The sequence below is a fragment of the Megascapheus bottae genome, chromosome 11 (assembly GCF_031878675.1).
Source record: "Megascapheus bottae isolate mThoBot1 chromosome 11, mThoBot2.hap1, whole genome shotgun sequence".
NCBI lineage: Eukaryota > Metazoa > Chordata > Mammalia > Rodentia > Geomyidae > Megascapheus > Megascapheus bottae.
In genome coordinates, this window is record NC_143519.1 from 54,729,996 (window position 1) to 54,741,630 (window position 11,635).

Below are 11,635 nucleotides of genomic sequence, written 5' to 3' on the forward strand. Positions count from 1 at the left end.
AAGGCTTATTGCAAATAGTCATTGTAAGAGACCTAGAATTGCTATATTATTATCAAAGGAGACTTCAGAACAGGAAGTGTCACTTTCATGAAATATACATTTATGTACACATCTAGCACCACGAATGAATCTTATATATATTATGCTAAGAACAAGAAGAAACAAAAAGTACTCACTGAATGAATTCACTCATGTAAAATTCTACAGAAAGACTCTGAAGAAAATCTAGGGCTAGGAATATGGCTTTGTGGTAGAATGCTTGCCTTGCATACATGAAGCCCTGGATTTGATTCCTCAGTACCACATAAACAGAAAAAGCTGGAAGTGGTGCTATGGCTCAAGTGGTAGTGTGCTAGCCTTGAGCAAAAGAAGCTCAGAGAGAGTACCCAGATCCTGAGTTCAAGCCCCAGGACAAGCAAAAAAGTCAAAAGAAAACAAAAGAAAAAAGTCTAATCTATAATAACAGAAACAGATATATTTGAGGCCACAATGATTGAATGTTATGAGGCAGTTTTATACATAATGGAAAACATTTTGTTTCTGTCCCTATTTTGATGATAGTTTTATATATACATGCATGCATGCATGCGTATATGTATATATGTATGTGTGTATTTACATCTATAAGACGTTTTCAAACTGTACACTTAAAGTGGGTGAGTTGCTTTGAAATTAATGTTAAAATATAAGGAAGATATTGGTGGGTCACACTTGTAATCCTAGCTACCCAGTATACTCGGATCTAGACAATCATGGCTCAAAGATAGCCAGGTCAGGGCCCGGTGTTTGGCCTACTGGTAGAGTGCTTGCCTAGTATGATCAAAGACGGGGGTTCAATTCCTTAGTACCACATAACTAGAAAAGGCTGGAAGTAGTGCTGTGGCTCAAGTGGTAGGGTTTTAGCCTTGAGAAAACCCAAGGACAGTGTTCAGGCCCCAAGCTTAAATACAGGACTGGCAAAAAAAAAAAAGAGCCAGATCAAAAAAACCCATGAAATACCATTTCCAGAATACCAGCAAAAAGTGAACTGGGGGAGTGGCTCAAGTGATAGACTACTATCAGAGCAAGCATGAGACTCTGAATTTAAGCCCAAGTCCTGGCAGCTCCCCCAACCCCCCAAAAATCCCTCAAAATATTGACTAAAACAGAGATCGCAGAATGAATTGAGAACAAAAACAACAAACCAATAGACTTAGATGGAGGGATGTTAAGTGAGAAAACACTTGCTCAATAACCTGGCCATGCAAGTCATGATTGAGTATGGGTCAGAGGAAGAAAAGAGGCATTGGATAGCTATTGCATATGTTGTACTAGGAAACACAAAATCAATGAATTACTTGCCAACTAAATTCAGGCAGTAAGAATGCCATGTGCCAAGTGTTTTTCAGTTCCTTTACTTCTCTAGCTATGATTTGTAGCTCAGAGAAAGGGAAGTAGCAGTTAGTCAAGAATAAGAATTATAGAAGGGTGCATGACTACTAAGGCGTATCAGAAGTCAGCAACAGGGATATGGCTAAACAACTTGAATAAGAAAAACTTCATGGGTAGGAAAGGAGTAGTTGTTAAACCTTGGCTAGAGTGAAGAACAGATTGAGTCTATATGAAAGACAAATACTAAGAATACTTTGGACTAAGAAAAATGATTTTCATTAAGTTGATATATGATGCAACCTTAATTTGTCAGATTAGAATAGTAGTGACTGGGTAGGTAAAACACTTCTAGCAGGGATTGACTTGGAAAAATCCTCTCTCCTGCCTGATGGGAATAATCTCTGTAGATAGCTACCTTACTCGATGAGATTCTGACAATAAAGTATTTGCATTCTCCTTAATTTATGGCTTACAATGACATTTTCAAGATTACTTTATGTTCAATCCCCCCATTTGTGATGGATCTGTGTCTATGACACAGATGGTACTCTGGGGTATAACTCAAGCAGAAGAAGGCAAGTTCACTGCAGACAAAAAATGGACTGGTGTCATCCTTTGCCTCTCAGACCCTTAATAAGGCTGGCGATAGATGGTCCTACCTGCAAACGAGGACTAAGGGGCCTTAGCCCGTTAATAAAGTGGCCAACAACTCCAGATATGGCTTCATTCATACTTAAAGTCAACCTTAAATGAATTTGAAACAATGCACCTGAAGATTTTTTTACCTGCTGCTCATGGATATATGTCAGTTATAACTAGCTATATAGAAAGAACAGCTTATCATTAAAACACACTAATGATGAACAAAGCTACTCTTCCTGTTCCTAAGAATGTGAAAGGTAATTTTTAAACCTAAATGCTGTTGATAGGAGCTTCTTTCACGTTGTATATGATGTTAAAACTTTTGCATTATAGTATCATTTGTCTTTTATGGAGGCATGGTACTTGGGTGTGAACTCATGGCCTTCTTGCTGGTACTCTAGCAACTGAGCCTTGCCCTCAGTCCTCATGTTACCTCAATTGCTGTGTTTCTGGGCCTCATTCTCTTTATCTGAGCAATTGACTTGGAAAGGAAGGCTGAGAAAGCATTATATCTCTGAAAAATGATCCAGAGACTTCACAAAGGTAGGAAAAGAAGGGCAGAAAGCATCACTAAGAACAGCCCAGGCTTGGCTCCTTTTCCTACATTATTTTATTTATTCTTGACAGTCACCTTCCAGTGCTGGAAGTGATCAGCTGGGCTTCCATCTCCAGAGCTGGCTATTTTTACTACTGACCAGAGTGAGATCTGATAAGCCTTTCCTCCGTCTATGAGGGCATGGCATTACTACAAAGGGAAATTTCACTTTGAAGGCACCCTTTTGAAACTGCCTGAAATTTTGAATACTTACTGAAGTTTTTGACTCAGTTACTATTCCTCCTGCCTCAACTGTGATGTCTAGTAAGATAATGAGTCAGTAAGACTTTCTGTATGTACAATTTATTACTCTGCTTGGTTGATGTACCACTTGCCATCCCACTGCACATTTGGAACGAAAAAGATCAGTCCATTAAGTGGATTCAGTAACACTTCTTTACATGTTTGTTATAAACCCTCCATTAAACAATTATCTAATCTTGTACATAATAGAAAGATGGTAGGTTTGGAATTTGAAGATTTATTGCTATATGTGATTTTGAATCATTTAATTTTATGTGGCTTATTTTCTTTTTATAAAATGTTAAGTTTATTTTTCACAAAACCTAGGTTATATGAACCACTGATGAAGAAGTACATGTTGTGATTTCTACTTTCATATCAGCAGTTCAGATGCAGTCAATACTTTTCCCCTATTATCAAATACAAGTATGGGACAGGGCTCCTTTGATCTAATAAATGACTAAAAATAACAAGAAATAGCCACAGTTAAATCAAGCTCCACTGATTACTTTATCATTGCTTTCTGTAGCAACTTTTGGCACCCATAACTGGCTGGGCTGTGGTCCATGAATAGAGGACAACTATTAACAAATGAATTATGTCAGCTTATTTGTTTCTAGTCTGAATAATAACCATTTATCATTTAAGATGTCATTTTAGGATCTTCAAACTAATATTGTATGGTCTGGGTATAATCACTCAGAATTAGTCAAATAATCTCTTTGAGGATCAAAAAATTAGAGTAAAACCCCATTATATTTATTTTGTCATTACGTATCTAATGCTAAGTATAATGCATGTGAAATAAGCAGGTGATAGCTGATCCTTGATAGAAATCACTAGGTAGTTTGTTTTTATTCCAGAAACACACACACACACACACACACACACACACACACACACACACACACAAAACAATGTGATCAGTTGGATCTCTGGAGCCTCAAGAAATGATGAAGTAGAGAAGGGTTAGCAAGACCAGCAGTTTATACATAAAAGCTTTTGACTTACTCAAGGTAATTTAGATTAAAAAAAACCAAGTTTCTTCTAATATACAGAGATTTGATCTCTGAGATGATGTTCTTTGGAAGAATTTGTTCATTCAATGAATTGACTATATATGTTAGACTCAAAATGTTTTACTACATCATCTCTTGTCTTTTAAGACTATCAAATGAGGTGATGCTATTTTTTTCTGATGGAAGCATAGAATTTCATTGTGTATAAATACATTTTTGATTCATTCATCTACTAAGGGGTATCTAAGTTGATTCCATATCTTAGCTGTGATAAATAATGATGCTGAAATGAACATTATTGTGCTAGTCGCTTTAGTGTGGCCTTGTTTGTTATCATTTGGGTAAATGCCTAAGAGTAGGATTGCTGGGTCATAAGAGAGCTCTGTGTTTAGACTTTTGAGGAACTTCCATACTGCTTTCCATGGTGGTCTAACCAGTTTATATTCATACCAACATCTGTTATTTGTTTTCTTGAAAATGACCATTCTAACTAGAGTGAGATGGAATCTCAATGTAGTTTTGATTTGCACTTCTTTTATTGCCAGAGATTTTGAACATTCCTTCATGTGTTTATTGGCTATTCTATTTCCTCTCCAGAATAGTCTTTTCTAATTCTTTAGTAATTACAATACTTCGTAAGATGGTGGTTGTTTCTTTGAGGATTTGTTATTGGGCGATTTAATTTTTTGACTTCTTGGTATATTTTTGAAATAAGGCCCTTGTCTGTTATATAGTGAGTGAATATCTTCTCCCAACCTGTGGATTTTCTATTTATTTGCTAGCTACGCCTTTTGCCATGTAGAAGCTCTGCAATTTCATGCAATCCCATTTATCCGGCCTTTCTTTGATTTGTTGTGTTTCTGGATTTTTGTTTAGGAAGTTTCAACCTGTGCCAAAGAGCCCTAGCGTGTCCCCTATCCCTTCCCATAGTATTTTCAGAGTATCTGCTCTTACCTCAAGCTCTTTGATCCATTTGGAATTGATTCTGGTGCAGGTGATACATAAAGATCTAATGGCATCATCCAATTTGATAAGAAAATGGAAAAGACTTGGAAAATTTATATTAAATGAAGTAATCTGGACTCAAAGAAACATAGACTCCATGGTTTCTTCATTTGTAATGATTAGTGAATACCTAAGAATGTCCTAGCACAGTCGTAGTTCAATAGGTATGTACACATGGCCATATAAAATGATGCTAATTGAAATGAACTCTTAAGATATGGAAACAAGAGCTTTTTTTTTTTAAATGCACTATGTGAAGTTTTTTTTCCTTTCATTGTTTTCTTTGGTTTACCCAGTTTTTGATTTTGGCATCCTTTATCTTATATATACATTTAAATGAGGAAGGGAAATATCAAAATGGTGAGACAAAGGACAAAGGGTAAACCAATGAAATGGTGATACTCACAAGGCACTATGTTGGAAATGAGCTTTACAAGTTGGAAAAGAAGAGAATGGGGGGAGGGAAAGTGGAACACAAATGAGGGAGGTAGTAATACTGTTCAATAAGAGATGTACTCATGGGCTAGAAGTTTGACTTAGTGGTAGAGTGCTTGCTTAGCATGCACGAAGACCTGGATTCGATTCTTTGGTACCACATATATAGAAAAAGCTGGAAGTGGTGCTGTGGCTCAGGTGGCAGAGCTCTAGCCTTGAGAAAGCCCAAGGACAGTATTCAGACCCTGAGTTCAAGCCCCAGGACTGGCAAAAAAAAAGAGAGATGTACTCATTACCTTACTTATGTAACTGTAACTTCTCTGTATATCATCTTTAAAATAAAATAGTATTTTTTAAAGAAGACTATCAAATGGAGCTGGGTGCCAGTGACTCATGCCTCGAATATTAGCTACTGAGGAAGCTGAGATCTGAGGATCACTGTTCGAAGTCAACTCGTACAGAAAAGTCTCTAAAGCTTATTTCCAATTAACCACTCAAAACGCCAGAAGTGGAACTGTGGCTCAGTTGGGAAAGTGCTAACCCTGAGCACAAAGAGGCTTGTGACAATACCTAGGCTCTGATTTTAAGCCCCACAACCAATAATAATAACAATAATAATAATAAAGAATATAAAATGTTAGACTGGAGATGCAGTATAAAACAGTGGTAAAATGCTTTCGTGGCATAATTGATAACCTAGATTTGATCCCCAGCATTGAAAACAAAAAGAACATAAAAGGCTAACAATGAATACTAAAAGCATGTGAACGGAGTTAAAATGCATTGCAAATGCAATCATTGCAATGTGTCCAAGGAAGAATATGGCCATGAGTGTGCAATAATATGTTCTATTTTTCTGAGTCAGGGTATTTTTTAGCAAAGAAATTACTTCAACATAGATTAAAGGTTGGGTAGGAATTTCCCAGGTAGAAGAAATGAAGAAAGACATTCCAGAAGATTGAGGAAGATCATCTACAAAAACAGAAATACAAATAGCATTATAGACTTAGAGAGTATAAACTGGTCCATCTGGTTGGCATACAGGAGAGGGAAAATGGTAACAAATAGAGTTAAGCTGAAGACCAGATTATATAGAAATCTCTGGAGTTGCTAAGCAATTTTTGTCAAGCCCCAGGTCTGGGGTTTGAACTCAGAGCTTTGTGCTTTCACTTGAAATTTTCACTGAAGCCTGGTTCTCTACTATTTGAGCCACACCGCAATGGCTTTTTGCTAGTTAGTTGGAGATTAAAGTCTCACAGACTTTTCTGCCTAGACTAGCTTTGAACCATGATCCTCAGATCTCAATCTCCTGAGTAGCTAGGATCAGAGGCATGAGACACTAGTGCCCAGCATATGTTAAGTTTTGACTTGATCTTATTGAGAAAAGTAAGGCTTAAGAAATATAGAAAAATTTTTTGCCAGTTCTGGAGCTTGAACTAAGGGCTAAGGCACTCTCCCCGAACTTCCTTTGCTCAAGGCTAGCACTCTACCACTTGAATCAGATAGCCACTTCTGGCTTTTTCTGTTTATATGGTACTAAGAAATTGAACCCAAGGCTTCCTGAATGCAAGGCAAGCACTGTGCTAGTAAGCCACATTCCCAGCCCTAGAAACTATTATTACTAGAAATTATGGCATATCCATAATTTCCAGTGTCTTTAGTTTGGACTTTTCCCCTAAGAATTTCAAATTTGACTGTACATTAGAATCCTATAGATGACGTATTTTGAAAACTACATCTTCATGTGTCACCTCTCAAGTCAGCTTACTGAACATGATTCATAAACTTGTTGAGGATTTTTTTTGCCATTCCTGGTGCTTGAACTCATGGCCTGGGCACTGTCTTGAGCGTTCTCAAGGCTATCATTCTACCACTTGAGCCATAGCTCCACTTCTGGCTTTTTCTGTGTATATAGTACTGAGGAATCAAATCCAGGGATTTGTGCATACTAGGTGAGCACTCTACCACAAGTCCACACTTCTGGGATGGAGGATTTTTTTAAGTGGAAGGACATTTGCAGGTGTTAAGTGAGATATAGCATAAAGATAAGGTGGTTTTTTAGGATAAGCCACGTTGGCTGCTGTGAAAAGGATGGAAAGGATGAATGGCACAGATAGCCAATGGCTGGATAAGAAGAGTTACTAAAGGAAGACATCAGGGATGAAGAGGAAGAAATAGGGATGGCTAACATCATGATTTTAGGAACTATGAGACTTGATTTGCAGAGAGTCGGAAAAAGACAGTGAAAGACAGTAAGAAATTTAGAATGACTTCTGGTTTCTGACAGGATTTCTGGAAAAGGGTACAGAAAAATAGTTGGAGCAATGAGGTCGATTTAGGACACAATTTGAACTTAAGATGCTTGTGGTATAGTCGAGATGAAATGTCTTGTTGGTAATCGAATGTTCTACCATGGAGCTCAGAAGAAAAAGTCTTGGATGAAATTGGGGAAAATATCTTTGTTTATGTAGAGTTGGGAAGCTAAGCCAAAAAGTGGGATCACTCAGAACAGGAAAATGTGGTGGAAGAAAGCATGAAGTTATTTTTGTACTTGGGGTTTGTTTGTATTTGATGCTGGTATTGGGGTTTGAACTCAAGTTTTCTATACTGAAAATTGTGTTGTACTACTTGAGCCACACTTCCTCTTCCAGCTCCCTGGTGGTCCATAGAAGATAAAAGTCATATGGATTTTCTTGCCTCAATTGGTTTTAAAACATGATCCTCAGATCTCAGCCTCCTAAGTAGCCAGGATTACAGGTATGAGCCACCAGTGTTCAGCTGAAAGCTTTAAGTTTTAAGAAAGAATTAGAAAAGAGTTAGTGGTCACCAGTAATTACAGCTATACAGGAACCTCAGATCTGAGGGTCGAGGTTCAAAGACCAAATGAACAAGTGTTTTTGAAACATCTATCTCTAGTTAACTAGCAAAATTCCAGGCTAGAGGCATGGAAAACGTAGTAGAATGTCTGCTGTGAGCACAAAAGCCAAATGAAAGTGAAAGACCCTGAGTTTAAGTCCCAGTACTGGTACATGCACATACGAATTCTCTCTCACACACAGGCACACATTCCCTCAGACACACAGAGCTGGGCAAGAAAACAGAAGGAACAGCAAGTGTGATGGTAGGATATCTGGGACAGAAAAACATGACAAATTATAAAAGAAGAATAATTTCAGGAAGTTATCATTGGCTTTAAAATGTGCTAAAGGAAGCTCAAATAAGATGACCTCTGAGTTGAGTCAGGAGGAGTTTCTTTGTAACTCTGGCAAAGACAATTTAAGTTAAGCAGTTACAAAAAAATTGAGGCCAATTTGCTACGCCTTGGGATACCAATTACAGGTGAAGAAGTATAATTTCTTAAGGAGCCTTCTTGAATAAGGACAGAGAAGCAGGTAGCTAGCTAAGCAAGGCTTTGGGGTTGAGTGCATTTATAGATCTCATCTTAAAATTGGAACTGGACACAGAAATGGCAGAACAAAGGGTGAATAAATGCAGAAGTGATACTCACTAGACACTATGTGGAAAATGAACTGTACAACTTGTAGATGGGGATGGGAGTTAAAAACTGGGAGAAAGTGAGAGAAGGGGTGACACTGTCTGGAAAGAAATGCTCTTTTTATCTGACTTATGTAACTGTAACTACTTTGTATAGCACCTTTATAATAACCATTTAAAATCAAATAAAAATAAAAAATTAGAACTGGACATATTTTTACCACAGATAAAAAAATCCATGTTGCTGAATACAAATCTTTCTCTCAAATGATATAAAGTTACAGTAACTGAATGGTGCAATAGAAGTAAATGCTAGTTTGTTAACATAAGCCTTTAAGTTTCTCCTGCATCACAGAACTAGCTATTATGCAATTCCTAAACATTATAGCCCTTCCAGTGATCACTATGAGCATAAAATTTAGGTCTAGTCAGGGGCAAAAGTCTGTCCCTGTATTATTTAGTTCTCTAGTCAAGCAATGCTGAAAGAGTTAACATTTGATCCAGTTCACCATATTTCTGTCATTTTCCAAGTGAGGAGTCAGGATGCCATGAAGAAAATATGTTCTCTCTCTAAAGTTTTATTTGATGTGTCTGCAAAACTTAATGAGGGCAGTGTATGGAGATTTATAAAGAACAAGATAGCAACTTTCCTTCGTGTGAAATGATTCAGAGACACCTCTGGTGGTGTCATCTCAGAAGTTGTAGTGGCAGTCACAGAAAGCATGGGAGATATAAATAATACAGGAAGGTGTAAAACAATGTAACATAGCAAATTACAACTTAACTCCAATGGAAGTAAAACTGGAACAAATGGTATATTTGACGCAGGCAGACCTTGAGTAAGATAGCAACTATGCTATCTACTAACTGTGTCCCAGGGCAATCCTTTGCCTTTTGCCAGCACCCCTGCCCCTTGCCTGGGAAGGAAGGATAGCCAGAGCTCTCATTTCCATATTCCTGCCAACAGAGCCAACAAGAGGGAAATGAATCTGTTTTTCCAGGTCACCAAAGATGCCAAAACAAAATTAGGTTATTTCTACCTCCCTAGAGAAAGTATTCTACTAAGATAGGTACTTTGGAAAAAGTAACTTTTAGCTGTCTGTAAAGACAAGGACTGAGAGGAGGAACATGGGACTGGAAGATGCATTTCATATATCAGATGCACTTATCTATTGTATCTTTGTAGTCCTCTCCTAAGAATATCTTCCTTTGGTTTGTCTATATATTTTTTTTTCTACAACCCTCTTGACTAGAGAGGTATTCATGTTCCCAGAGTACAAACCTCATGGCCTAGAAAGTGAACGAATACCAAAAGATAAGATAATCAACTTGAACGATGATCACCAAGAAAATAAAGCAGAAAAGAATCAATCAGTGAGGAAAAGCTGAGGTCCAAAGTCTCCCAGTAGCTACTTGGTCATTCTTGTACATTCTAGTATTTCTTTGCTATTTACTACGCTTGTGTCTTCTTGTCCACTCCTAATATTGCTCCTTTGTGATTCACTCCTTTCTAAAAGAAAACATGGTACACATTGTTTTAATTTTTTTCTAAGCTTATGTCCTTAGTTTTCATTCTCTTTGGACTGATTTTGTTCATTTTCTAACTTTTTAAGTAGATGATTTGGTCATTTTCTAATCTGTTTTCTTTTACACACAGTTCAATGAATTTATCTCTAGTTAGGCCATCCAAGTTTTGCTATTCATTATCATACTCATAACTCAGTTTCAAATACCTTCCTATGACCTTGATGATTTTTCCTTGAAGTCTGCTTTGCATTTTGCAATTTATGAATCTGTCTTTGTATTGTTGATTTCAAACTTAACTCACACGAAAGACATGTAAATAACATTTGACATACACTATTTTTTATCCTGAGACTTGTTTTATAATTAAGTGTTTGGTCTGTTTCATGCATAGAACATTTATTCATAACAAGAAGGAATAGTTGCTAACTGTTGTTACTGGAAAAAATCCAACTAACAACAATTTAATGGTGCACTTTAAGCTCTTGGAAAAAGAGCAACAAACCAATCCCAATTCCAGTAGAAGGAAGCAAATTATTAAAATAAAGCATAATAAATGATTTAGAGCCCCAAAACCATTGAATCAACAAAACAAGGAGTTGGTTTTTTGAAAAAATTGAATAAAATTTACAGACCCTTAACAAATCTTACCCCAAAAAAAGAAGGGAGCATACCCAAATAAACAAAATCATGGACAAGAATGGAAATATTATGAAAGAAATTACCAAGATACAGAGCATCATAAGGGAATGCCTTTTAAACCTTTATGCCAACAAATTTGAGGCTCTAGAAGCAATGGATGAATTTCTAGCCAATATTAATATACCCAAAAGGAACCAAGAAGACTTAAACAAATGAAACAAACTACCTATTTCAAGTAATGAAATAGAAGTGGCAATAAGAGACCTCCCATCCAAGAAAAGCCCAGGACCTGATAGATTCACAGCTGAATTTTATAAGGCCTTCAAAGCAGAGCTTACACCAATACTAATCAAACTCGTCAATGAAATTGAAAGTGAAGGCTCTCTGTCAAACTCCTTCTATGAAGCCAGCATAACCCTCATCCCAAAACCAGACAGGGACTCATCAAAGAAAGAGAACTATAGAACCATTTCTTTGGATGAATATTGATGCAAAACTTTTCAACAAAATATTGGCCAACCACTATCCCACAACTCATCAAAAAATTGCACACAACAACAACAATGATCAAACAGGATTCATCACCGGGATGCAAAGCTGGTCAATGTACAGAAGTCAATTAATATAATTCATCACATCAACATGAAAAAAAACAAGAATCACA